General features: G+C 34.8%; 1 protein-coding gene across 1 annotated transcript in view; it reads right to left on the bottom strand.

The window, feature by feature from the left end:
• The window catches only part of LOC120628433 (putative metabolite transport protein HI_1104), a 50485-nt gene extending 36795 nt beyond the window's left edge, over window positions 1–13690 (bottom strand). Inside the window, exon 1 of the mRNA XM_039896805.1 lies at window positions 13462–13690. The gene's annotated coding sequence lies outside the window, so the exon portion shown is untranslated. The remainder of the gene's footprint in view (window positions 1–13461) is intronic.
• Window positions 13691–27915: the final 14225 nt, after the last annotated feature.

Genomic DNA, 27915 nt, shown 5'->3' with positions numbered 1-27915 from the left:
GGGAGCTAACATCTCTTCGGTGCCCCAGGGACTCCAAACTGCAAGTCAATTTGGGATTGTCAACAAGTCGAACTGTCCGCTTTTGTATCCGATCAAATGGAAGGAGTTGGTAAAGAGGTGCCCCAGCCCAAAGATATATGCAAAGATATATTAGTATCACATTTTTATTGACAATAGTCAGGATTGACGCCTCTGAAGCACGGGAGTCTAACAACGCCAGTTTTCTTTCTAATAAGGCCGTCGAAAGCTGGTATACACAGTTGAACAAGATCATGAAACGACAGCGCCCGATAACAGTAGCACGTCTTCTATCAGCGTTGCTGAAATGGGAAGAAAACGCCAACGAACCAACAACAACAGTTGCAAATTATCCATAACGAAATAACTATTGGACATTTTCTTGAAAAATTACGATATTAAAAATTTGTTGAATTACATAATAAAATTTTGATTTCTAGTATTATTAAATGTTCTACATGACTGTATTTTCCATGATAATTTGACTTATTTATTTACAGAGGAAGACCTAATCTTAGAAGAGTTTTGTTTATTCGTTTGTTTTCTTGAACGCGATGCGCTCAGGAACTACTTACTGGTCCGATTAGAAAAACTCTTTTAGTAGTGGTTTAAGTTGCGATAAAAACTAGTTGCTTCCCTTTGAAAGTTCTAAAATTAAATCTAGTACAGCATATGGTTATCTTTGAAGGTTGACTTATACGCGGATAAAGGGACCGAGGGACCGCCAGTACTTAATATATGTCCCCGGAAATCAAACTCATGCCTTCGTAATTAGTTGCTTATGCCAACACGTAGACAAACGAGGTAGTAATTACTATTCAGATTATCTAGGACCTAGGTGATGGTGATTATAATATTATAATTTTAAAACTGGATATCCTTTTTCAGCCTTTGTTTAGTATACAACATTGATAGTGTGACATTGCAATTTAAATATTATAATTTCCTTGAGTAAGCGCAGCGGCTATGTCACGCTCAGCACTAGGGTGTCTACTAATCCGCAGTAATCTTATTCATTTATTTTAAATATGCATCGCCAATAAACCTATCTTGAAGAAATTCGACATTGTACTTATCTTTAATTTAACGCGGATCAAGAATCGGAAAGCTGTAGCTTTGTATCACTTAAGTTACTCTTTGTCACTTGAAGAGAAGCAGAGGTTCTCCGTGCTATGATATCTCGACATATTATATTGTGCGAGTGGGTGCTGAAGCACAGTATCTGGAAAATGCTCATTGTATTGATCAACATGGACGCGTCAAAAAGGCAAGCTAAAATAGTGCCTAAATTATTAATGTATGATGCTTCTAAAGCAATGAGATGTATAAAATGGCTGGTTTTAGTTAAATTCTGTTATTATCATTGTAATTTATGCATATGGTAAATGGCCGAAGATGGGACGCGCTAGATGATGCAAATTCACTCTTGTTTTTCCTAGCTGCGGTTGTTTAAGCGAGAATTTTGCGCTTGTCGCTACCTCAAGAGATTGGACAGTGCAGATAGTGTAGCGTAACTAGGTGGCCACAAGATATTTTCGTTGTGCGTATTATAGCGCTGGTGAAGCGTTTAATGACATAAATAAATGTAGGGAATTCTTTAGGGGGTAGCGGTGCAAAGCGACAAAATCGTGCGAAAAATCACGCAACGCACTCGAGGATTCCTTTTCAATTGTAAGAATCAAGAAACATTACTGGGAAGGGCTTTTCTAACCTTAGCCTTGCGTATAGGAAAGGTTTGTACAGTATTTGGTATATAGAAACATTTTGGGTATGAATTTGTAAGCAATGTTGTGTCTTTATTTGATTGATGTGGCATTACTAAATAAATAAAAATTCTCATTGTTTATGGTCATCCTAGTGTAGAACAACTTCGTGATATCATGACGGGGCGGCGCGGCGCGGTGGTGCATAGGAATTCATAATCTGATCATTGTTGTGGCTAATACCTAAATGACCTTTGTTCCTGCGGATCTAATGTTTTATTTGGTGAGATTTATTTAATTTGGTTATATATAGTAATATGACTTTCAAGTTTCATTAAATTAATTTCATCAGAAGAGTTTACAGATGTAGTCCTCGCGAGTTGTACGAATGGTTTGCGGAAAAGCTATGTTATTTTTTTTATCCTACTACTAATTAGCCCTTGACTGCAGTCTCACCTGCTGGTGACAAGTGATGATGCACTCTAAGATGGTCACGGGCTAACCTGTTAGGATTAGGGGCCTCGGTCTTTACCTAACATCGTACCGGAACGCTAAATAGCTTAGCAGCCCATCTTTGTCGGTAGGGTAGTAACAAGCCATAGCAGATGCCTTCAACCAGACAAAACGTTAATTTTCATTAGTTAAATACAAATAAAAAGTTTTATAAAAGGTTACTTTGCTCAGCACTGGGACGTCGACAGGCTCAGAAATTTTATAAAAAAATATGTTGATTTTTAAAAAATAAAAAAAAATGTTTCGTCTATGACACTTCCCGCTGCACTAGTTCCGTGTTACGACGAGGTCAACAATCTGAACCGTTGATAAGCATCTGCGAAATAGTTAGCCACGTGCGAAGGTTTTGTACGCTTTGTTTGAACACACGGATGAATGCGTGCTATTATTACCTTAATTAATAAATACCTTAATTGATGAATCACGATTTTTCACGAGAGGTTCTCGGAATTTTGTCGATACATATTACTTATTGAAACTGATATAATCGATAAGGGTTCTTTGTAAGTGTCAATCTGAGACATTGATAAGCGACATTCTATGGGCCTTTAATAAACCTAGGTACACTTCAAGCACCGCAGCATTTTGATTTCTCGTTTGATATAAACTTGAAGTAAACTAAAGCTGAAATAATAATGTTAAACGATTTAACGTAAACAAAGATATTTGAAGAATAAATTCAACTTCGCTTGACTGCAATAACACATCGTGATACTTACGACGATGCGGCCTAATGTAGAGCGAAGTTGTTAGAAGATACTTATGCGCTCTGCTACTATCATCAAGGATCAAAGATCCCATATTAAACTTAGTGTGGAAGCCGGAAGGACGTTCTAGATCTATGTGAGTTACCTGTTATAAACGAGGAAGCAAGAGCTTTGAGATCTATTCGTCGATGGGGTATAACTAAGTCGGTCGGGAGATGTCTCTTAAAAAGTTCAAAGTTTGTATTAAACGTAAGCTTATAGAAAAGTCCTATTATAGTAGCTTGGGTGTGAATTATTGCTCTATCCAGGTCTAATAATTTTAAATGACATTGTGAGAAGGTGATAACAAAAATAAAACACTTGACTAAGTTTGTTGTGGGCTTCTTCTTAGACCAGGACGAGTTTGGAACCCTCGTAGCTTTAGTTTTAAGTTTATGAATGTGGTTATCGCCATCATCTCACTACCGTGTAATCCTTATGTACGCATCAAAAGTGCCACCTATGGGCCTAATTGAATAAAGATATCTTTGACATCAACTTTGACTTTGACTTAAGCATCGTTAAATTCTTCGTTGCCTTGACGTTTGATGATAGAAAAGCGAGTGTGGATCCAAATGTATTAAGCCCTGAGAAACTCTGCCTTGATATGCATATGATACAAACATTGTAATACTACAAAGTCCATCTCTGGTGACAAGTTATTTCCATAATCTGATTTGTTCCAACGGAAGCACTGTTGATAAGTTAGACTTGGTGACATAAAATTGACATACCTATAATTAGTAAACCCACTCCGGTTTGGCCTTCGAAAGTTAAGACAAAGATTTATTACTCGCAATGTGGGCGGTAATTGTCGCAATTTATACTGGATTGTGGTCCGCATAGATAAAGCACGCTTCCGTATAGTAACCGCTTCTAATTCTGACGTTTTTGGGTTTCCGGTACAAACGTCGAACCCTTATGAGTGTTAATTTATCCGTTTGTCTCAACTTCATAATCCACTTCCTACTAATGTTATAGGTACACTAGAATTTCAAATTATAGAATAGTTATAAATAATGCTGGTTCAACTTCACTGGAAAAGACAAAAGAAAATGAAAAAAATAATCTATATAAGTAACGAGAATTTTATACATTAGATATTATATTATTCTTTTTTTACAGTTATAGACGTCTGAACGAAGAAGCCTTTTAAAAGTACTCGGTAAAGTGAGGTTTATAACATAAAAGAGTTTTATTTACACATTCAAAAGTTTGCTTTTTTTAACTCACATTAACAAGTTTGCAAAGGAAAAATCTGAAACGAATGGTTATTAGAAGTTTCAGTAAAACCATTTGCTTAGTTTCATGTCGTGTTAGGGTGAAATTAAACGGACTAAACTTTTAAAAAGGATTTGTTAGGTAGGGCTAAATAAAATAACGAATATGTGTGCTCTACTAATTACCTCATTTATTCGAATCAATATTTTTATGTCCTAGTGTTTTAGAAATCATCAAAATGTTTGCAAAAAATATTTTAATTTTGCGGCTTCTTTTAACGATAGACTAGCCATAATTATGTCTTTTGAAAAGCAGTGACAGTTTAGATTGGAGCGCGCTTCTGGAAAATACCTTCTCATTTTTGCGTATGAACAATTGGCGATATTTTGAGAACCTTTCAATAGCCCGCTGAGTGACTCTGAAGCTGTTATCAAGCCCAGGTGTGTCACAATCTAATATTATAATATCAACGGATATATAAATATAATTTTTATGAGGGCGGAATTCCGCATAGAGAGTTGTTTTAATTGTATCTGATAAAGATATATGGTTAGTTTAGCTCGCCAGACGCAGCCGGTCAATATTCGTTTTATAATAATGCGTGCGACCCTGAACTTCAACGACTGGTCCAGCGAGTGAAAGGTACGGACGGCGGTATGCAATCGAGATCATTACAACAATTCTTTGAAAACAAAAGTGTTGCTATGTAAAAAATAAAATACTGGAAAGTCTTGCTTAAATCATCAACTAAAAGGATGAAATAAATTAAATGTGCAGTATTTAGAAACACCGAAAGGGGCGGAAGTGTCGAATTGAATACAAGTTTAGTAAGAGCAATATTTAAATCCATTGCCAAAAAATTGCTTTACTTTTTTGAACAAAACATAAAATTTATTATTATTATGGCACGGAATGCATCTCACCCAAACTTTTCTTATATAGCTACATGTGTGTTGACCTAATGAAAAAATATGAACTCTCACTCTTTTTCATTTTTAATACCATGACACAGTTATTTTACGGCTTATGAATGTCACTTTGTTTATCTACCTTTTATATTTACATTATAATGCGACATTGATAACTATAATTAACTATTGCATTAGTTAATGATAATGCACTTGGTGTAATTAGTTGGCGTGCCGTAAATCAATGCCATGGATCTTGACCTGATCTGTAATTCTCTAAGGAAAATAAAGTTGGTTGAATATGATGTTTCCTTGCTAGATCTCAACAAACTTAAAAAAGCGGCTAAGCCGGCCATGTTCATGTTGCTTTGTAAAAATAACAATAATAAACTAGACCGATGGAAAAATAAATTCAAAGAGAACAACTAGCTTCTACTAGCCTCTTCTACAGACAAACTTAGTCCGCGTAGAAATTTTATTTGTTAGCGGGAAAAATGTATTATATGTTACAATTCAGACCATTAATATCCACTGTTGTTATTGTTCATTGTTCCTAGACCCAATTTCAGTCAAATAATTTCAGGCTTATATGCTTATCTTTTTCGGCTCTCTGTAAGTAGGTATTTCTGACTGGAATATTTTTTAGCTATACATACAAACTCGCCATAGTCAGAAATAGTAAAATAAGAACAATCTTCCTAAAACAAGATATGCTACGGAGTACTACGAGTGTGCTACGAGAAAACAAATCAGGTATTAAATTATACAAATTAATTCCCAGTCATAGTGCTTTTGCCTTACTATTATCACCGTCTTGCATAATATCATCATTCAGTACAAATAAAGTACGAATATTGTTACGGATATTGACCCTAACTGAGTGGCGAACGAAACACCTCTCACCCCGTCAATGCCAATCAATACAAAATAGATATATTTAGATATAGATAAAGTTGGGACAGATCCTTTGTCTTTACATTGCAAGAGTTTTTGTACAGTTTAACTTAGGGCATAAAGACCGGATGCCCATCGACAGACACGGCAGGGCCAATGTTTTTTCTGGCTTCGTTCGTGATTATCCGGTTTCTTGTTTGCCGGCGGGATTCCCGCTTTATGTTCTTTTTCATTTCATACGAAGGGCAAGAATGTAGAACTAATGTGATGCAAACATATTGCTGCCAAAACTGTCGTACATTGATTTCATATGTTACAATCTGGTTGTACACGAATCTCTAAGCGAAACTAAATTATCAAATCTAAAAGATGTGGCATCCTGTTCATTGAGTTAATTGTGGAAAAAATTGATGTAGTTGTAACGATTTTTGTGACTGAGCTCGTCTGGGTGAAGTGTTCTCTCGTCTTACGTGGTAATTACACGTACAGGTGGCTTAACACCTATGACTCAGTTTGATGGACAGGGCATATTGTAGCAAGTGTTTCTTGCATGCCTTGCGAAACTTTGCTTGGTTTATAGGCGACGGTTTTTGCCTAACCCACTTCCCGGCCCAGGTAGGGCATCTGCTTAGTTAATTATCACTATTAAAGAAACTCGTCGATTTTAGTTTCGGCAAGAGATTTGTTTAGAGCTGAATATTTATTATTCTATCCAAATGTTCCGCAGGTAAATACAGTTAGTACGAGTAGACAATGGCGTGCGCATTAGGAGTTGTTCAGCCAAGCATAAAGAGGGTAAAAGCAAGCACGTCTTGTAAAATATATACTTCTCCAATAGAAGTTATAACCATACCTACTTTTAAGTAGGAATTACTTATTTGAACAGCGTCAAAGCTCTTGCCTATCCTCCATATATCTCTCTCTTATGAAAAAGCAGGCATGTGTCCAGTAATGGAATATCAATAGACTGGAAATAACAGACACGCTTCTAGCCTCAGACCACTGCAATTTTATAGTATAATGTAGTGGACATAAATTTTAATGTTGTAACAAAAATTATTGCACTTCATACACGCAAACTAACACACTACTCACACAGCCTACATTCTCTAAGGGTTTATTAACATAAGCATCATTATCAATCCATTGCCGGCCCACTCCAGTATTCTCACAGGATGAGAAGGGTTTTAGCCAAGAGTAACCACGCTGGCCTAGTGCAGATCGATGGACATCATTCATGTGAGATCATCATCAGGTTTTCTCACGATGCTTTCCTTCACCGTTTAAACCCGTGCTATTTAATGGCTAAAATTGATTCGGTTCCAAAGAAAGTGATGCCGAAGTCATAACCACTAGGCTATCACTAGTGTTATTTATTACTTACTCGTATATTAAACAGGGACATTTAATCTGCGCATTAATGCTGACAAAGATCGAAAACTTAGTACACGCCAGTAGGTGTAGGTATATCCACTACTGTAAACAATATTACGACAAAAAAACTGGATACTATTCTTGGAATAAAACCACTTCGCATGTTATATATATAGCACAATCATCGCCTGACAATTTAAAAGGTAAAAAACTCTCGTCCAGAATTCATTGAAAAAAAACACCACCTCTATTATTTTTTAACAGCCAAGGTCTTTGTACACATGACTACGCTCATTGGTTTTTTCCCTCCACTGGAGCAAAGGGTGCGCGTCATTCAGCCTGATATAATTTATTTATATTTTATGATTTTTAAATACAGCCAGCTACAAGAAAAGTAATGGTGTTTGCTTCTGTATCCTTTGAACATATTTTATACGAGGTAGACTGTTTAGAAATTATTTATTAGAGGTCAGTTATGTGTATATGCAATCGATTCGTATCGGGACACAACATTTTAAAATTGTTAATTAATCCCACCAGCTCGTATTGTAGCGGCTGATCGGTTCATGCTGTAGAACTCTCTCTCCTCAAGAGGCCTAGAGTGGCCAGAGAGAAACTTATAGGCTAACGATGTTGATATTTAAGGTGCATTGTTAAAATTACAGGTAGTACTATTAAAAAAAATACATAATATACTTACTTCCTAAAGTAGGTGTAGGTAAATAATTTCATATTATGGGATATCAAGGTTTTCATTAAACGTTTTATTGTTAAGCATATAGTAATTTGTGTTAGATAAGGTAGTTTAGTAGGTCCTTATAATATTTATGCGCAGCTATGTCCTGTTTACTCATTTTAGTTGAGGGTTCTTTTAAATTTAATATAATTATTGGTGAAACTAACCTTATGGCTTCGGTTTGTTTATATATTTCAAGGCTAATTGCTCTTGCCTACCAAATTATGGTATTTTTAAGACTTACGACAAACTAATAATACTAGCCTGGAAAACAAGATATTTAGTTTCACTCATATCTATGTTAGTTTAACCATTTCTTCAGTTCAATGTATTTTCGCGATATGGACAGTAATATAGTATTGTGCTCAAATTTCATCTTTCTTATAAACTTTAATTGTTAGTTATCAATATTTTAAAAGAAAACTGTAGGATATTTTACCTGCGGTTATCGAGAATTCAGATTATATTAAATTAAATTTTGGTATTAAATTAATTACACAACTTAAATGATTAATTATCATTGTTTTAAAAGCAATTTTACAGTTACAAGTGTTGTCACTCTAAGTCTTTTGGCACTTTTTGCAAATTGTACTTTAAGCCAACCAATTTCTGTTAACCAACCCAAATACTTTTACTTTATGAAATTTTAAGTAGTTATAATTATTTAAACTAGATAAGTAGTCAGACATTGGAGGAAATTTACGAAATATTTAAATAATACAGAATAGTTAGTATAATATAGTATAATAATGATAAGTGCAATTTGCTCGTCGTCTGCGAAATGTACCTACAGGAACCATGTGTGATTGTAGTTGTGCTTTTATAATAATATGTTTTCTTAAATAATTCTGGACCTACCAATGCAAACGTAAACCCATTACCGACCCACTACGGGACACGGGCCTCCTCTCAGAATGAGAAGGCCACGCTGGTCAAGTGTAGATTGGTAGACTTCACAATCCTATGAGAACATTTTGAAGCTCTCAGGCATACATTTTTCTCTAAGATGTTTTTATACAACGTTATTGCTTAAAACGCACATAACTTCGAAAAGTTAGAGGTGCGTGGCGGGGATCGAACCCAGTCCTCGAAAGCGAAGCAAAAGCCTTATCCTATATCATCACAGCTTTTATGTGTCTAAGGTCTATATACTGCATATAGACTGTTTTAGGTTGCTTGGAAGCAGCTGAAACTCCTTTTATCTCTCTCAAGATAGAATAAGTAAAGTTAACTTGTAACTTGTTGGTGTTGTACAAATAAACAGACTTGAGGTTTCGAAAGTGCTGGTAGTGTAAGACTACATGAAATAAATTAATTTTGAATTAGGAATTTTAATTTCGATACCAAAATTTAAATTTTGGTTCATGTAGAGTTTTATCAAAATAAATGCTATTTTTAATTAGGATATTAGATAATTAGTTATTGAAATTAGTATTTAAAGGAGCACAAAAAAGAAAATTATATTTACAGGTAGCTCCTTTTAATGCATTATTCCATGAAAATATAATGTTCATCTATAATTTAGTTTTCTAATGTAATGTATTGAATGAAGCAGGTACATGGGATACCTGTTATTCAATTCTTCGTATTTAACAAGAAAATAGAGGTATTTTTAAAAGTTACACTTTATGGACCTTCTGTTCATTCATTCAAATTCAACGCGTAGATCTATTTTGCTCACCGCTGGACAAAAAATCTCTCTCATAAGACGCTTCGCGTACAGCCTGCTCTTTTATTAGCTGAACCGACAAACGTGTAGTCCAGACCAAATATCAATAGAAAAAGAAAAGATATTATGTAGCATATTAAATAAAATATTGTAGTAATAGTTCAAAAAATATATTGTACTATGACAACAGTATGGTAGGAATCTACAGTATACCGGCTAAAGACTATCAAAGTGAAGACAGAAGTAACTACAATACAAAAAGAAAATCGAAGTCGTTTTTTTTTTGGCAAAAACAGTCACTTCTTACTTCCATGTAGGAAGTAACTTAATACATATATAATAACAATCTTATAACAAAGACTAAACATTGCCGAAAAAGTACAGTTAATTTACAATTTTAGAAAATTTTAAAAGCATTGAACAGAGCAAGCAGTAACGTAATAAGTGGTGTGAAAGAAAAGAATAGGGAACATAATTAGTTAAAAACAGCAAGAAAAAAAAAATATACTTGAATATAGATTTTTAGTGGTTCTGTTGGTGTGAATTTGTTATTTCTGCTCATCCCCTTTTGCAAAATATTGTTATCCATTTTTACTTATTAGCTCAGGCCCCTACAGGTGTGGGTGCCACTAATTAAAAACTATTCGTTCGATGACAGATCTTTGTAGCTTTTAGTCGATTAGCAATTCTTTCATGGTTCTCAGTAGTAGAAAATCTATTCGCACGAATCATTGTGACTACTTCCTACTATTGTCATTTAGGTGTAGTTCGGTTGTAGTTCCGGTGCTTAGATTACCTATTCATATTATACTTAGTAGGTGTTTTGTAGAAAGATGGCTGCTGTTTTATTTACGCCGTAGTTTAAAAACAATCCTTGCTGATATTATAAATGCGAAAGTGTATATGTTTGTGCGTTTGTCCTTCAACTCACGCTAGTAAAATAAAAACGGTTTCGATTTTTTGGGTATTATGTCAAACCTCATTTCACCCCTTTGTTTATTTTATCTTTCTTATATCTTTAAACGAGCAATTCTTGTATATATATAATTGGAATCTCGGAATCGGCTCCAACGATTTTCATGAAATTTAGTATACAGGGGGTTTCGGGGGCGATAAATCATTTTATGTCATTTTATTCGTGTTTTCCGGTAATAACCGATTTGGTGCAGACGAAGTTGCACGGGTCAGCTAGTATTAATTATACTGGAAATGTACCATATGAAAAATATCCTGATCTGTTTATCATCGTTTGTTTTGTTAACCGAGCTTTTTATTTGTATGTTCAACAATAAAGACTTCTTCTTTTTTTCCTGTTCCGTCAAAGAAGGTCCAGCCGTTTCGGAGATAAGCCGCAACAAACATACTAAAATGATTGATAAAATTACAAAAATTACTTGTTATTTCGAGACACTTTATTTTTAAGCCACGATGCAAAAACGTCACATCAAACGACAAAAAGTTTGATGTGAGTGTGTGTGTGTGTATGTCTGTTTGTCAGAGTAATATATAATTGTAACTATATTTAATTTATTTTTGTAGAATCACGTTACGTTCTATTTAATTATTCTATTTAAGCTAACGTTATATTTACCAAGGTCTTGATGCATATAAAGTAGTTATTTAAAATTGTTATACCTATCTAATAACTTGATTTAGAACAACGGTATTCTATTTTCATTAAAGCAATATTAATGATATATTATCATAACCCCCGTCTTTTACCACCCCACAGCTGGGCAAAAGACTCCTCCTAGCGGGAATTAAAAAATAAACTTTCTTTGATCTGATCTGTTTGGAGGATATGTTCGTGAAAACTTATTGCGAGTTACGAGCATGGGTACAACTGCCATATCCCGAACAGGTTAGCCCGTTCTATCTTAGAATACATAATAATTTACCACAAGGTGAGGTTTCGTTCAAGGGGTATATATATATTGTTATAGTGCTTGTAGTAAACAAAATATGAAAAAAAACTCGTCTGTGTACCTAATTTACGCACGTAAATGTATATACTTATTCGGCTTTAATCAAAAATGCTTTAATTAAGTATTAAATCATTTATAAAAAAATTGAACTAAGCTAAATAATCGACGATATTCGTTAATATTAAAGATGTAAACTTAAAAAATCAAACTTTATCAATAAAATAATCATAATTTAATAATTCTCGTTGGAAACTAAAACTTCCTATTCAGAAAAATTTACTCTCATCTGATTTTCATGACGCCGCTAAAAGCAGATTTATTTTAAAATAATGCGTCCAAATGAGCATGCATATTGGAGCCAGTCTACAACTTTAAAGACCAACCCACCCAAACATTTAGTCAGGTTGCATTTATGAAACCCGTGTGTGCAACCATCGGGGATTATCCCTCACATCTTTCTATTTCTCTATGATTTAAATCGTAATAAACTACAATTTGTAACGTAAAAAATAATTACAGTTGAATGAAGTGATATCCTAAAAGGTTTTTATTTACGATTTCAATTAAATTATAAGAAATCAGTTGATTTCTTATAATTTAATTGATTAAATTGAAATCGTAAATTTCGTGATTTAAAAATAAACAGTTCTTGTTAAAGAAGTGTTATGTTTTATATTTCATATGATGGATGCATGGATCCTGCACTGAAAAATGGGATCTAGTCCGATGCTACTTAGACTGGTATATATCTACCTCCAAGGAGTGGTTTAAATCATTTTCATTAGATTAAAATTAACGACACGGTTGATTTAAGCTCGTCATGACTAATTTTGCATGGCATGGTTTGCCTAACGTCTATTGTGTTGAATGGTGATAGAAAAAAAAAAACTCGGCTGTTTGCTGGGGTCTTCTTAGGCGCGTTTGGAACCCTGCTAGCTTTAAATAAACGAATGTAGTTATTACGATCACCTCACAATAATTGAAACAAGATATATGAACGCTTCATAATTACCTGTGATTAGGCCGACGTGAATAAAGAAATTTGGAATTGCATATTTTTAAAAACAAAGTAGGCATACCTCTAGCAACCTATCCTCGTAGCAATAGTACGGTGATCATTTTGCTTAAAATCAAGATTAGTTAAGCACCCGTCTATCCGAAACCTATCAACATGACAAGGGTCTGCGCGATAAAAAATTAACCTTTGATTTAGTCAATCCATCACAGTTTAATTAATTCCGTCGCTTTATTAGACTGTGTTGCTACGTTACTTGGCTTTACTTATGCTTTCGTATAGTAAAACAATTAATATGCTATTAATAGTAAATGAGAAATATTAATTTCAATATAAGATTGACTTGTGATTTTTTTGATCTCCGATAAATCTTAACTGATACGGATTTTTTTTTTTAATTTAAGAGAATTTACTATCCAGATAATCTCATTTAAATTTGGAATTATCTGGATGAAGATTGCCAAGGATCTCCACAAATCCCGCGAATCCGTTGTGTCCAGTTTACTTTTAAATAGAATCTACAGAACGCGTCTAAGTCAGTTTTGTGTTTTTTTAATAGCCTATTCCAATTTGCGTTAAAAAAAATTAACTTAAAACAAAACACACAAATGATATAAAACGTGCACATCGTATTCAGAACTTCCTTAATTGGTTATTCCTATATTCTAAAACTATGTACTATTATTACATATTAATGAATATACTTAGATCATAAAATAAATAAAAAACAGAAACTTACCCTTAGATTGCAAGTCACAATAAAATCACCAACTCTAGCAACACAACTAAATACCGCCAAATTAAAAAAAAACGCGCGGAATTTAAAAACGTTGCTCTCGACTTCGATAAATTCGAACTTCGATCGAGTAAGCGGACAACTTAGTTTATAAATTGTCCTGTATAAAACAATACAACCTCTAAAATACTTAAAAGTATCTACTAGGTTGTTGGCGCGTGCAATAAGTTGTGCCGCGCGTCCACTACTAACTTAGGAGTTGGTCTTGCAAACCTTGAAGGTTTCAGTTGGCGTTCATCGTGTTTAATTAGATCTAGTGGCGAAGAAATTTATTCAAACCCTCATACACTTTTTCTGGGAACAGAAATTGTAAAGTTTTTCCTTGCCACGCCTTACCTTGGGATTCTAAATTCATTGTCATCAACTAGAGCGATCGTTTTATTGTAGAATACTGTTTGTTGAGGTTTCCAGTTGAACCTACCTATATAATTATTATGCAACTACATAGTTTATATGTTTGAAAGACTGTAGCTAAGGAACAAAATTGAAAAAAAAAAAAATCCATTAAGAAAAGCGTATTTCAAAACTAAGGACGATAGGATAAAATTACGAGGCATAGGTAATTTAAATAATAGGTATGTTCAATATATTTTTGCATCAAAATTGAGAAAAAGCTATGCGCTTAGAAAGTACGAAGTATGTTTCCGTTTTCTTAATAATACCAGTAGACGGAATTCTTGGAACGATAGTAAAACCCGTAAGAAGTTATAAGTAAAACAGTTCAAACCTAAATTATGTCCATGGGCATCCATAGATAAATTCCAAGGTCTGAGATGATGAGGAATGAGTGTTGATGGGTAAATAACAAAATTCTTACGGTAATGCTAAGTGAGTGAAAGAGATAGACATATTATTATGTTTTTTGAAGAAGGTTTTTTAAATTCTAGTTGCGTGTTCGTGATCATTAGATGGGTCGAAGTTATGGAGGCGCTAAGGGCTAATAATTACCTGCTCCCCTATTCAGTAGTTATCTATTCTGGTTTGCTTAGCGGTGCACGGCGGACTCCGGTCGCCTTCATGCAAATTTCGCGATGAATGTATGTAAGCTGGTACTTGGTGACTTGGTCCGCGTAACTTTGACTTTCCTTCAATTATTTTTCTGGACTAAAGAGAAATGCGTCAAGATCGGTTGAGCAGCCAAGCCGTGCGTGCATTTAAAACGTAACATTTGATTTTATCCGTCCGTGAACAATCAACAAGAACATAAACGCAAAAAACGTATATTCGCATGTGTAATTCTAGAAGTTATATTAAAAATGTAAGTATATACCTATGTTGGGAAATCGTATGTAATTTGGTAAAGTTTGTTGGTTGGGTAGAAGACAGTCTGCTTGCCTTTATCAATAGGTCCTATTCGCAATTTTTTATTTTTTTTTATTTTTATTTATACATAAATTTATGATTCTTCAGGGTACACAACATTTCCATAGCATTGAAATAGTACATACGCCTACCTGTAAACATAACAAAACAGTAAAGCAGGTATTCAGTTATTCACTAAAGCACGTTACTTACCATCCAATTCCAATTTTCTGTTCGTTCCGTCAAGGTCATAAACGATGATACAAGCAAACTGATCAAAAATATTCCTAACGCTACTATTAATTGCACTGTTTTGTGGATTTTCTGGATGTCCAGCAATTTGCCGTGTTATTACTATGTTTAGTAGGAGTTACATACGTAAGCGATGAAGTAGTGTTCCGTGTGGGTAAATTAATACTAAAATTACTTTATGGCGCAATCTAAATTAAAATCCCTTTTACACTTAGGAGCAACGAACGAACGGAATTTGAATTTGACTTATATACCATAAGTCATATTCAAACATTACAAATAAAATTTAAAGAAATTACTTTATATATGCATATATAAATCAATATTTAAGTTTTATTAAATTTCATGATTCAATAAAAAAATCACCGTTGGAACCATTCTTACTTTTTTACCTCTTTTCTTTGCTACACATTCGTGCACGCTTGATGTGTATGACAACTACTCCGGGCAGACCTTGGCAGCATATAAATCAAGCTGGATCGTGGGTAAAGTCCTTTAGTTGGACTAATATCACGTGTAATCGTTGCACCGTAGCAACTCAAACAAGCTTCAAATCGCCTTCAAGTGATTAACGACCAGGATAAATAATTATTTTATAGCTTTGAATAAGTTTTATAGTTAATATGTATTAATACAATATGCCAACATACTTAACCCTGCTTCATGAGAAAAAAATGTAAAGCATGAAACTTCACAGCTGGGCTCTGATGTCCTGTCTCATAAAAGAGGATTTATCCACTACGCCGCGCTGTTCCCATACGGTCTTAAACTATTTATGGAACTGGTTTTTTTTCAGGGCATGGCATTAGACCTGAGCTTTTTGGGGAATCGAACTCATGTTCTTGTGATCTGTCAATGGTAACCAGCAACAAGATACACTATGCACTTGTACTCTTTATATGAGACTTGCAAGTCTTAGTCCCTTAGTTTGTTTACATATAAATTCTCTCATATTGCCAGCTATGATTGTTTCATAGCCTTATATAAGATACTTGTCAAGCTGATTGGTCCATATAAATTTTTCTTTTTGAAAATAGGTGTAACAATTTGTATTTTTAAATTCTTTGGTAGCTTTCCCGTTGCAAATGACAAATTCATCGGTAAAGTTGTGTGATTAACAATAGCGCTACACTGTTGGAGCATAATAGCAGGGCCTGTACTCTTGGAGTAAGCACTTCTGGTAAAAGCCCAGGAGGCTCACAGCGGTAAGCATGTTCAAATTGACTGGCAAAAGTTTCGGCTACTTCTACTAATCTTTTTACAATTATATTTGTTTGCGGATTCATATAGGCTGGTGGTACGTCAACCCTTGTTGATATTTGTTTTCTAACATGTGCATAAAATCCTTTATGATCACTTTCAACTATTTTCGATTCGTAATTAATCCTACTCTGCCTTGTTATTTTTACTATTTTATTATTTGTTGTTCGATATTCTTTATGTTGATCTAGTAAGTAAATGTTCCAAATCTATTGAAGCAGATGAAAGCAAGTAGTCGTTAATTACACTGTAGTCACCATAATTAAAAGCTCGCCTTGTAGATGGTGTATGATTCGTACCATGGTTTAATAATTGTATTGTAGCCATAATTACTATATGGACGCTTTTCCCTATCGGAGGGTTATAGTTAATTACACTGAGACCCGATCTCATCATTGCATAATATAAGGTCTAAAAGTGACTCTTGGTCGTTTTTCTTTCTGGTGGTGTGATAGCCTTGTTTGTGAGATCAAAAGGTTTATAGGTATAAAGTTTTAAGTGTATAGGATAGTAATGTATATGGAAATATTCATTTCATTTCTTATATCTTATATCTTTAAACGAGCAATTCTTGAACCTATATATATATGTAATTGGAATCTCGGAATCGGCTCCAACGATTTTCATGAAATTTAGTATACAGGGGGTTTCGGGGGCGATAAATCGATCTAGATTTATCTAGGATTCATTTATATTGGAATCTCGGGCAAAACTGCAAAAAATATCCTTTCTGAGAGATTCTGATGGGTGAACGGTAAACGTAACGCCAAAGTAACGTTTAAAGTTCTATAAAACAGTCCGCGACTACATACGAATATTTTTCTAAGTCGGCTCATTCGCAAACGAATTCGCGCGGGTCCGCTAGTATATAATATAAATAACAAGATACAGACGCACGCCGGATATATTAGAGGAAACTTGCCTGTATGAACTAAATACAAAATACCAATCCTGCGTATCTAAAGTCTCAACATCATATATGTAACAATATTTTATTGTAGTTATTGTAATTGGCTATTTATTTACACCGCGCATTTATAAATAGTTCAATAAGTACAAAGATTCCAGTAATTAAACAATTAACGCTATTTTATAACTGATCTTGTCCTGCACTCAGTGGATATTAGCAAGTTATATATGGTAAAAAATGCGCAACTGATTATTTATTATACTCAACTTAAAGTTACATACTTAGTACTTAGTGCCACTAAGTACTAAGTCATGAGACTAAGTTACCAGGTGCTCCACTAAGTTAGTGGAGCACCTGGTAACTAAGTCGCATGACTATGGCCCTGAGAGGACCTGAGAGGACTTGGTTCCGAACAGAAACTGAGTGGCTTTCCTCTTTGTGGCTAGACTCTACAAAACACAACTTATACCGTTTATCTGATGAGGCCATGGCTAGGCCATACTACCGACAAATACGTGCAGCTAAACGATTTAGCGCTCCAGTACAATGCTGCGTAGAAACCAATTAGCATCGGTAGGAGATACAATTTTCATCCCCCCATTATACCCACTGACTAGGGATAAGATTTACTCATCCACCTTTCAAAACGCGGCAACAGGGAATGTAGTACAATTCTATCTTCAGGGAAGACAGAATTGTACTACATTACGAGCTTCACCCTACTGAACAAATAGGTACTTTTGCAAACGTCGTCAGTAAATATAATGCGATTCATTATTCACACGGCTAAGTGTAATTGTAACCGAAGTATCATGAAACATGAATAACAAAGGGTCCTTTATAATTAATCTCTTTGTAGAATATCCAGAAAGATTTATATTAAACATGTTTTCGTGTACAGCTAAACAAATGGCGGTCAAGTATCTTTGAACTCTACATTTTAACGGTACAAATAGGAAGATTTTTGAAATATAAAAAAAAAACCTAATTGTTTATTTCAATCAAGTTCAAGTACCTACCTACACAAGGAAGACTTTGTTCTGTTTGTAGTGCATACTATTGTATTTAATTTTACAATATCAATGGATATACGTGACAACCAGCTACCGTGACGATCGATTCTTTTTTTTTTGATTTGATCAACAAAAAGTAGAGTGCCGTCTAAACGAAAATTAAAGAATAAATTGTTATCAAAATATTTTTTACCGTGATTAAGGAAGGTTGTTTTTTAATGGGCTTTGAATATTAAAAAATAACCAATTTTTTTTCAATATATCTATAGCACCACTGTTTTACAATTATTTTTTTTTTTTTTTTTAAAACGCTGGACAAAAGTAATCTATGTATGAAATTGTACCTACGCAAAATATCATAGAGCTTTTAGCTAACAAACTAGTGGTCAATTAAAACTAAAACGTTACGTATATTTATTTAAATTATATGTGTATTTGTATCTTTAAATTTTGGTATTTATGAATATCTATCAACACTCTTGGCACTATCCCGTTCTCTTCCTGTAAGTCCTATCTACAAAGGTTGCCTGCAAGAAATTGCTTGCAGCAATAAGGCCGCCTTTGCATGTCTACATTGTGTACTGTATACTCCTTACTGTTTCTTTTCCTGTATGTTATACGTGCAATAGTGTTTCTTCTTCTTCTAAAACGATGTACCTTTTTACTGTCACCAAGCAGAAGTTATTCCCTAATGAAAAAAACACTGCTAGCCTGATCTCTTGATTACCATAGAACAATATCAAGTCAATTCTCTAATTCGCTTTACAACACCAGAAAAACTTGGATTCTCAGTCTTTTGCCCCTTGTCCACGGTCTACGAGTTGGCTGGCGGGCTATTGTTCCGGCATGCCTGTGACGTAACTGGTGCCCAGTTTTGTTTGGGTATGAGTGCCTGAGTAGTACCTAGTAGAGCAATTTATGGCTTCTGGGCTTTGTTTCCGCCGCCAAGCAGCAATGCTGTGTTCAGGTCTCAAGGACGTGGTTCCCGGTGTAACTGACACAAGAGGCCTAAGCTTAATGTACACAAGGCGGCACTTACTACGACGTGTTTTGAATACCCTGCGAAGTGTTGATCTGTTCATAGGCGATGGTTTTCCACTTACCAATCAGATAGGCCATCCGCTTTGTCTATCAATTATTACTATATAAATAATGTTACCTTTGTGCCTCTCTGTGGCGCAGGATTCCTCACGAGAAATAAAGTTGTTTTTTGCACAACCAGTTTAATAGGTACTATATCTTGGAAGCGGTGTTACCCCAGTGGGTAGGGCTTCAACGTCAGTTTCGGGAGTCCAAGTTCGAATCCCAGCACGCACCTCTAACTTTCTAAGTTATGTGCGTTTTAAGCAATTGAAATATCACTTGCTTCAACGCCGAAGGAAAACATCATGAGTAATCTCCAAGCCTGCGTGTTCTCCATAATGTTCTCAAAAGGTTGTGAAGTCCACCAATCTGCACTGAGCCAGCGTGATGGTCACGGCCTAAACGCTTCTCATTGAGGTAGGGTACCCGTACCCTATAGTAGGCCGGAAATGGGTTGATATACTGAACCCATCATATCAACCCATTACTGATGTGGTTTGGTAAGTTGATATGGTGGAAGATCAGAGTCCAGTTATCAACCCTCTTTCCGTGTGTGCCGTACGAGGCGACTAAGGAAATATATAACGGATAATGTGTAGCAGCGTTCTCGGTCTTAAAACTACCATCGATTGCGATCACCAACCCATCTGGCCAGCCTCGTTATTATAGCCAAATCCTTCCTTTGGAGAGGCCTTTAGTTAAAGAGTAGACCGTTGTTGGATATTCATAATGATTATATATTTATATAATATTATAGGAAATAAAACAAATTACTAACACAATATAACTATTTAATAGCTACCTAATAAAAAAAATAATTTTATTTTATAATATGACGCGATACAACGGACTGTAATGCTGTATCACCTTTAATGACAATAATTGGTACAATAAAATATCTTTAATGGATATCATATATACGTACTAATGTGTACACTATTTTAAAAACAATTTAATTTATTTTAAAGTGGATTTCATCTCCTTGAAGTTTCATGACTTGCTTTGCCGGCGGGTGGGTCGTGGCATACAAAATCATATTTTAATTGCAATATTTTAAAAGTGTGTCTGTCTTTTATTAATTTCATCATCATATCAACCCATTACCGGCCCACAACGCGGCCCACGGGCACGGGACTCCTCCCACAGTGAGAAGGGCTTAAGGTGGGTACTGACCTACCCACCTTAAGCCCTTCTCACTACTACTACCATGCGAATGTTACATTACGAGGTGTAATGTAACATTCGCATCGAGCGTGTACGCATCGAGCATGTAACGCTGTGTTTTAAAATCGGCGTAACATGCTCGTCAAAACTCTGTGCTCCACTTTCGCCGTTAGTTCACTCAAGATGGCCGACAGCGAGGACGCGTTGGTATCTTTGATTCTGTTTAATTTATGTTCATCCAAATTAAGAAAAAGAAAAAACGTTACTGGACATTAAACTTATTTAAAAACAGAGGCGTATGTGGTGGTTTGTCATTGATAGCAATTTTAAAAAACCAAATGATTACTGGGCCGTATAAAAACTTTGTCTGTGTCCGATGTCTCCGATCGATTTTGAAGAACTCGTTAATTAATTGGACTAATTCGGTATTACTAGCAAGAGCGTACTGACCGAACCCCGTAACACTCAAAGGGTTCGCCAAAATACCGACAACCGGGTGGAGCACTCAAAGCGACCAACGAGCAGCTCGCTGGTTTCCCCGTAACACGACTTACTGACTGCACGAATGCTCGCGATGTAACAAGTTACATTACGCCCCGTAACGACGGTCAGTACCCACCTATAGACCATAGTCCATCACCCTGGCCCAGTGCGGATTGGTGGACACAAGTGGAAGTCCTACAATTTATTTATTTAATTGTTTGTTTTTAACACCGGTCTTGATTTGGATCATGTTAAGCTGACATCTTAGTCACGGGTTTTTAACGGAAAACTGTCAGAAAAACGTTTCTTTCCCACGGAAAAAAATATAACAATTATTAACTTTACAGTTACAGTTCAATTTATCAATCGTGGTGAATATTTGCGTTTTGCGTTCTAAAAACCATCATTATACTATTAATCTTACGTATTTCCATGAAGTACTACAAAAAATAACAAACACAAATACAAAATTAGCGAGAATAAACGTAAAGGAATAAAAATATTAAAAGTTTCCTATAGGCTTATCTTGAAAATTTATCATACACACTTTGCCCTTTCCTCATTGTGGTTAAAAACCCCCGGTTAAATATGCTTCTGGTTTTCTTACTATTTATTATATTACACAGCACAGCTTTATATATCGAATGGGGTATTTTTGTTTTTGTTTAATTTAAATACGGTATTTTGCTGTTCCCCATTGTCATTTTTTTATGCAAGACAGCGAAAAGTATTCCAAAGCACGAATTTCATTCAAAAACAATCAGGTATTTAAATACTTTTATAAATAAAAAGTACATACATTTACAGGAGAACAGTTTAAATAAATTCTTGAAACTTAGCTATGCAAGAGTGAGATAATTTTATAGGCTGCCGAAACATCTTTGGGTGTATGTTTTTGAATTCAGAAATTACAAATTACTATTTTCCCCCTTCCAGGGATTGAAATCGGGATCTACCATTTGAACTCACAGCGCTCATCGCTGCGCTAAGGTGGTAATCACAAAATCAACTTCCATAAATGTGACTATTAATAGCTGAACGAAATAATAATAAAAATAATAAATATGGTGACTCTATGTATTTTATTATCGTCAGAAACATCGTCAGAAGCAATATAATAAAATCTAATTACTCATAATATGCCAACAATAACATATATCATGAGGCGTGGATACCATTAAAGGTAGTACTAGGAAACTATAACTTCCGATTGCAATAACAATGCGTTACCTTTTTGACCAAGCGAACCGAGGTCTCACATTTTACTTGGGTAAAATGGCGCTTTGTGTGTCTGTTAGTATGTCCGTTAGACAACTATAGTATCTAAATTAAGAAAAACAGCATCATGTCTCATCACTGGAGGGAGGATTTGCTAAAAATCAATACGTAGGTAGATGGATTTGTCATCGCAGTCGATGGTATTAGTTGCACAGAGAACACTGCTGCCCCATCTCAGTTATATTCCATTAGTCGCTTCGTACGACGTGCGGTGGAAGATGTGGGGTGGTAACAGCTGTATCCTGATCTGCCGCCACCACACGGCACAGAATCGTGACTCGATGGGTGGGATTTTAAACAAAACAAAGTCGTTTTGTACAGCGTTTTCTAGAGCCACCAATTGTTACTGAAATGTAAAGAAGCATGTTGTAATTTGTATCCATAGTCAAAAATAAATTATTTTATTTTGATCATTATGTATTGCAATCAGGAAGTTGTAGACATATCTATAAGTACCTATTGAATGCGACCAGCCATTTTATTAATTTGCTCAAAAATGAACGGAAGCTGTATAAAAATACAAAATGTTTACATCCTATTTTTGGTTTTACATTAAATTTAAATTGATTAGCAGTTACCCGAGACTTTGTCTTCGTAGAATTTCTGTTAACCTTTCTCGCAAGATGTGAAATAGGTTTACTGAAATTTAAACCATTGCTTGCGAAATTCTCTTCCTATCGTTTAAGTATTTTAATCGGAAGACTAGCGATCACAAGGCCCTGAGTTCGATTCTTGGGTGAGGCTTATTACATAGCTTTAGTAGTCATCAATAGCCTATAACAGTCCACTGCTGGACTAAAGTCCTCTCCTCCTCGGAGGGTTTGATTTTTAATGAGACCTCTCCCAATAGGAGGGTTTGATTTATAATAACCACAGAGGGCATACAGATTGGTGACCGCAGAAGATTGGTAGGCAGTACAAAGGACGCTGCGGCCCGCTTTCCGTTATTTTTCCTTTAATCGTTTCTTATGACACTCGCGGGAATAGGTGAGATGGTATATTATTAAAATTAAGGTAGCTAGCGGAGTATAGCAAATTACTATACCCCGCTAGCAGCAGGAGAATCTATATGGTGTAATTTTTAATTTCTTCAATTCTTATACTCCACACCAATCAGATATTCGTCAATAAAAATAAAAAAATAAAAAATAAAAATAGTTTATTTCGGTAAGAAACAAAGTGGTATGAATATATCGCTGAAGCCTTATTTTAAGAGTAGTATTACCCCTGTGTCAGAAGATTATCATCTCTTCCATTACAATTAAAATAAACTTAACAAAATACATTAAAATGAAGATGTACGAGATGTTGACTTTATTATTATTATTATTAAAACTCTTTATTTGTATACCACAACATTAACAAAAATAGTTTTACAATGTTTATTCATTGTTAAAATTTGTCAACAAACAACTCCTGAGGATACTCCGGTTTCGGAGAGAAATGTGCTTAGAAGGTACATCGCCGAAGATCTGTTTGGTGATTCTCCTGCTGTTCGCGGAGTATAGCAAATAATGCCTAACTTTCAAAATATATCATGGATTTCCGCAAAGTAACGCCTGCTTCTATCGAATAGGAGAGATGGTGACAATTGTATTCTAATCTGCCCTCACAACATGGCATTCTTAGTATGAGTAGAGCTGTATCTGTCAGAGTACTCCGGGGAAGTACTAACGCGATGCTTATTTCTGCTGCCAAGCAGTATTGCTATGTTGCGTTCAAAGAGGCGCGTGGTTTCTGGTGTCATTACAGGTACACCAGGTTCTTAACACCTACGTATGATGGAACTGTTGATGGTTGATGGAACTGGTTGATGGAACTTTGTAGAAAGTGTTCCTTGCATATCCTGTGAAGAGTTGCTCTATTTATGGGCGACGGATTTCCACTTTGTCAAATATTGCCATAATAAATAAAACATCCCCGTGCCTCGGAGAGCACCATGAGCCTGTCTTATCACTAACGTGTGATAATAATCGTTGAAGTCAATCAACTCGCATTGGACGGACGAACGTGGGGGTTTTATAGATGAACTCAAACCACGAGAAACCTTACGTGCCCCGCAGTAGATTATTAATAGGCTGTGGAGAGGAAGAATATTTCTTTTAAAAATCTGATGCCTAACATTGCCACGTTTCCGCTCGAATAATATTATATATGTGAATATATTTGTCATCAGCTAAAGAATTTTTGTCATTTTAAAACGTAATACATTATCAAGGTACCGGAACTATTCAATCTGTACCTACTAGGTTAAGGTGCAACTAGATAATAAAAATTAATATGTAACTCAATAAGCGTAGTAAGTATTTGCAGGATGACCATAATTGTATAGCGTTTAGCAAAATAGCTCTTAGATTAATTGGTTGCCTTTCATAGTGTTATGATTAGAGAAATCCGTTCTTACAAAAAGTTTAGCAATTCTATACTCTTTTGAGGCGATGTATAGAACTATTTTGATGTAGGTCACACGATGCTTTGGCAATTCTGTTTTTTCACTATCAAGTATGGCAATTCCACACAAACTCTTACAGCAGTATAAAGGAGAATACCCGTATTTCTTTTGCTTTAAGGGTATTAAAAATATGTATTCAAAATCATTGGCATTTTTTTAAATTCATTTAAATCAAATATAAAAGTTTACAGGTACAATTTAAAAGGTATATAATATGTATATAAGTAAGGTAATAAGGTAATATATAAGGTGTAACGGTAAAACTCATTTGAGTTTTACCGTTACACCTTGCGGCAATCATTATTGTATATGTGTGTTCTTCAGGCGATGTATTAAATAGCTATTTATATCATTCTCCACCACACCCACCCAGTTAGGGCGCTTTCTGAGTTGTCCTATTAAGTACAACTCAACTCCGAGTTTGTGCTCGTTAGAGTCGGAATTAATTTTTAATACATCGCCTGAAAACATAAACTTAACACAATGTGTTTAAATTATGCACCTATACTTAATTAATATAAAATATCCTTTCTTATATTATAAATGTAGATTTGTTTGTACTTTTTCTCTCTTTCGCGCTTTAACAAACTACCAATTAACTTGATGTTTGGCTACTTGTTAAAAGAAGGAGTTATACCTAAATTACACCGTACAGATTCTCCTGCTTTTCACAGAGCATTGCAAATTAATGTTCATTGTTTAAAATGGAATTCCGCAAAGTAAGGTCTGCTTTTATCCAAATACTGAATTGAAAACGTTTTGAGTTATTTATAAATAAAACGAAAATTCGTTTGACGTAATCAAAGGGGCGTAAGTAATTGTCAATTAAGTAGCCGAGGTTCGAAGGTCTCGGTCACTTCAAACCACTTTCACCTCAAATCACCTTCCGCATGTTTTTTTACATTTTATCTCACTTAAAAAGTTTAGGTACCTATATTTAGTCTAGATAGGCTACACAAACTGCCTCGTTGGTTGAATGCTGGTACAACAGCACCTGTGCTAATTAATGTTTAATTAGCACAGAAAAGCACCTGTGCTAAGAAAGCTTTATGTTAAGTTCGTGTCTGGGCCAGATTCGATTCCAGTAGGTACACAAAATTGCAATTTTGCAGTTTTCTTTTTGGTATTGTTTTTTTGCATTTGCATTGTTATTTCTATTGTGTATATTTCATTTTATTTGCAAAATATTTTTACATATAAACTATCAATCAAAATATTCAGTAATGTGAACTTATATAATTTTTTTTTCCAAAAATGGTAGTAAATACTAAGAAAAACGTAATTTTAATATTCATTAGAGGTATGAATGAATGAATGAATGTATACACTTTTATAGTACACCAAAGAAAAAAAGTCGGTTATAATTTGTCGGAGTTATGGTGTAAAATCGTCAAACACTCATCCCCTCTCCCAAAGGGACCGAGCTTAGTGTCGGGATAAAAAGTATCCTATATTCTAACACTTCCAAGAATATGTGTACAAAGTTTCATGAGGATCGGTTTAGTACTTTTTGCGTGAAAGCGTAACAAACAAACTTACATTCCCATTTAGTACGGATTTAAGTTTATTTAATAAGGTTCTAGCAGCACTCAGCACCTATATTTAATAATTTAATCATAATTTTGTGATAAGTTTACTTGTAAATACCTTTAAAGTAGCTATTTCTTTGGCGGATATCCTAGTATTAAACATGGTTATAAAAACCAATACAATCGTATATAACACGTGTCTCCTATTATAACAATATTGATAGTAAAACAATTAAGTTGATATATCAAGGTGACACAGAGGCCACGTCTAAGTCGTGATATCTCCTAGGCTTAGGAATCGGAAGAATTAATATATATCGCCCTAGGTTTTGAAAACAGGTCATATAAGTACATAAATTATAATATCGAGTCGTGAACACGAACTTGGACATGACGTGATTCAATAAGTGAATAATAGAATTAATTAAAAATTTAAACACATAATCCTCCTGCTAATTGCTATTTTAGTACTAAGTGCTGTTTAAAAATTATACTGTTAACGTAGCACGCATAACTTTTAACTCTCTTCTCAATTTAATTACTTCTCAAGTTGAGAAGTTATGTACAAAGTAATGAGAATCTCAACGAACACCAGAAAATCCTTCGCTAGGACAGTTTCACAGTCTCCCGTTAAGTTTTAACGCATGACGTGCCACCGCCGTTTATCTATAGGTAGGTTTTTCGCATAGGTTTTGACCCAGGCTTAGTGGTTTTATGGGTGGGAGGTCCCAGGTTGATCCCCGGCAGGGGTTATTTGTTTACTGAAAAATATAAAATGAAAAGAGTAATTTCTAAGTTTCTTACCGGATTCTTCTCGGTAGAATTTGCCTTCCAAACTGGTGGTAGATTCACTGCCGTACCTCTAACAGGTTCGCAACGGGTATTCAACGGGTAACTTTTATTTGGTTATTTTTACCTAATCCTTTATGGATTAAATGTAAAGCATTAAACTCCTCAAAGTGAATTTATAGAGCTGTAAATAAATAAAAAAAAAATACCAAAAATATTACTGCTTCATACCAAAATTTATTGTTATTAAATCACAATTTTAAATAAATAAACGAGGAAATATCACAAATGTAAAGGATTTTTATAGAGATTTTGTTTTCTTCGATACCTAATAAAAATAATCTTTAACTTGCAAAACGACGCGCTATAATAATAGCAATATCTTCTTAGCTGTAAATTGCTTTATACACTTAACACCCGGCTGATTCGTTTGGGTCATCGCATCATTGGGTCGGGCACTTTGAAACTATCTACTGATAGATTCCTTTAAATTCAGCAATATGTAAATACTGACCCATTTGTGGCACGAGCTCCTTAAACTAGAAAGGTACCATATACAATCATATAATTTTCATCCAAAGCGTGAAATAAAAGGAATTCAGTGCGCCGACGTAATTTAAACATGATACGTTACAGCTTTTTGTTGGTTAGCAGGTAAACTACAGCTTTCTCGTCTTAATATATACTTACCTTTATATTTATTTGACATAGATATAAATGTAGCATCTGCATTTGCTGCTAATTTATTATTGAGGCGGATAAACTGGTGTAATTCAGTCAGTCGGTCAGTCGGTCAGTCAGTCACCCAGCCAATTCCTCAGCATCACCTGGTGAGAGCCCTTACACTTCATACAAAGTTACAAACAAACATTTTATTTACCT

This window comes from Pararge aegeria, chromosome 12 (genome assembly GCF_905163445.1).
Source record: "Pararge aegeria chromosome 12, ilParAegt1.1, whole genome shotgun sequence".
Lineage (NCBI taxonomy): Eukaryota > Metazoa > Arthropoda > Insecta > Lepidoptera > Nymphalidae > Pararge > Pararge aegeria.
Note: the sequence above shows the minus strand (reverse complement) of the source record. Positions and strands in the feature narration are given on the sequence as shown.